This window comes from Balaenoptera borealis (assembly GCF_965194805.1).
Source record: "Balaenoptera borealis genome assembly, chromosome: 16".
NCBI classification, from domain to species: domain Eukaryota; kingdom Metazoa; phylum Chordata; class Mammalia; order Artiodactyla; family Balaenopteridae; genus Balaenoptera; species Balaenoptera borealis.
The window spans coordinates 44,390,884-44,393,617 of NC_138872.1; positions in this window are offsets into that span (position 1 = coordinate 44,390,884).

Genomic DNA, 2,734 nt, shown 5'->3' on the forward strand with positions numbered 1-2,734 from the left:
CCTCTTGATGGTGTTGCCTGGGAATTTCTTCTGTGCTTTAATCTACTTTAACAGTGAGTGAGGTCTTGTCCTCTGCCTGTCGTGAGGGCCGTTCTGCTGGGGTCATGTTTAGATTTGCTCGGGGCCTCCCCTGTGGCCGCCTGCCTCCCACGCTGACTCAGTCCACATGACACTGCTCTCCTGTTTCCATTCTGCAAGGTGGGGCTGATGTCTGCTCCTTCCTTTCCCACGTATTTGTGAGAACACGTCAGGGATTGTGTCCCTGGAATTGTCTTTGTGACTTGAAAAGACGATATTTTGACTAGGGGATGACATTGAACGTCAAGGATGGCCGACATCGTGGTGAGACTTGAACCGTTTGTGTCTTGTGCTGGTTCATAGCTCCTTTCCCCTCCCTGCTCCTCTCCATTTTAGGGGAGAGAGTCAGGATCTGATGGGGGCTCATTCCGAGTTGCCTCCTCGGGGCCAGCTTTACGCACAGCCGCATACAGCAGAGTCAGACTGGCTGCATGGCCGTGATGTGACCTGTGTCCTGTCAGGTGATGTAACTTCATAGGAAATGCTTTTTAACAGGCAACAGTGCACCCGTGTATCGAGTCTGCAGGAATAGTAAGGTGAAACCTCACCATTCTGCCTTGAAAACACACAACCCAAGCGCGCTGACCCTGAACGTTTCTTCTTGGTTGGGAACTGAGGGCTGCACAGAGAAGCTGGTAGCTTTTCACAGTTTTCAGCAAAGGTGTCTTTTTTTTGTTTTGACTCAGATGTTGATTTTCTGTCTCAAAGTGTCATTTCCTGTGTTTTATCTGGTAATTTGCTATGATGAGGTGCAAAATATAGCCTCATTAAGCTTAAATATATGATAGGTTTTTGTTGTAAACATGAAACGGATTTGCTCTAATGGGAATTACTAACAGGCTCTTAAAATTAAATCAAGTGATTCATTCACTGTGTGCTTCTTTGTCATCCGCTACAAAAACTCCATCAGGACTCAGTTGCTGCCTTTTATAGGACGGAGACCCCGCGTTGAGGTTTTTGTCATCAGCCTTTGCTCTGCCGTGTTGAGTTTTCATGTGCACTGACCTCTTTGTGATATAAGGAGATGTGGCCGCGTCTCATGGGGGAACCGAGGCTGGGGAGGGACCTGCCTAGGGGCACAGGCGGCTGGGGGCGAGGAGGCAGGGTGGCTGCCCAGTCCAGGGGTCAGACCTGCGGATGCCTATGTCCCTGGGCACCGAGGTGGGACAGCAGCGGGGCTAAGCCTTGCAGGTGGTCCTCTGGGTGGCTGTGTTCCTCAGGGCCTGGCCTGTCTGCAACCCGGGGCGGGCTGGGCTACATCTGGAGTGGAGGCCCTGAAGCTGGATCCCAGAGTCTGCACGGCTGGTGAGCAGGGGCGGAGGGCCTGGCGGGGAGGCTCTGGAACACAGAGCAGGGCAGGCCTGTCTGTCGGGAGTTTGACTGGTTTTGGTCAGTTTGAGACCTCAACTGTTTCTTCTTCCTGGTCATAATTCTGGTACTGTATGTCTTAGAATCCTGTATTCTTAACTTTACATTTTCCCAGTGACAGTGAATGAGATGAAGGGGCAGCTTCCCACTGTCAGAATCATTCCCTCTTAGAGCAAAGCTGATAAGTTTTAAAAAACAGGTAGAATTGGGTGGCAGACTGGGACTTCAGGCCACCACTGGTTGACATCCACTCCCTGTGGTAAGTGACGCTGTCACGGGCACAGGGGGAGTTGGGGGCAGGGGTGCCGTGGGGCTGCTCCCCGTCACACCTCTCCTTTCTCACACCACGTGAGGCCTGTGGCGCAGCGTCCGGTTGGTCTCACAGTTGTCAGGAGACACTTGGCCTTGTGCTCTGGTGCGTGTTTGAAAGTGAGGATGGAGGGGACCTCAGAGCTTGCGTCCCGTGTCAATCATGGGGGCCCCACAGGTGTGTCCTGAAGCGTCTGGCCCTGGTGCTGGACCCCAGTGTGCCTGCCGTCCTGCTGATGGATGGGGTCAAGCAGGGGCTGAACTTGCTTGTGTTCACGAGAGGGCTGCCTTCAGGGGCTTTCAGAGTCTTGAACGAGTTCAGCATCGCGTGGCATAGTGGCCGCCACTGCCCCTGAATTAGTGACCAGGAGGTGAGTCAGGGCCACAGAAATGGAGGCGGCTGTGGAATTATCGTGACTCTCATCGCTGCAGGAGCCAGAGGAACTTCACTTGGGGGTTCGCCTTTGTCACGTTTATGACAGCGAGCTAAGTCGCCGTAGGAATTTAACGCACATTTTCTGTTTCCTGTGAATTACCGAGTCGTTCTTTTAAAGGTGACAGCACGTTTTGCGCTAATCCGTAGTTGGATGAGGACGCCCGGGCTCACGGTGCAGGCGTCTGGGTCCCCTCCTCCCGCTTGGCCCAGCCTTGCGCCGCCTCCACTGCGAAGGCCTTCCCGCCTTCCCACCCACGGTGGTGCCCCCGCCCAGCAGGTCCTCCACCCTGCCTCCCTCTCTGTGCTGGGCTGTGGGGTCTGCTGGCTCCGTCCCTGCCCACCTGCCCAGGCGCAGCTGCCGAGCCTGAGGCAGCAGAGAACGTGGGGGTGGGATGCTCAGAAGACAGCGCAGCTGGAGGTGGGGGGCCGTGGGGCTTTGGTCTTCAGTACGGTTCAGTGGTGAGCCCCCCAGGGCTTTGTGGAGGGAAGGGGCCCTCCTGACTTCCCCATTCTCCCCTCAGCAGGTCAAGCAGCAGGCATTGC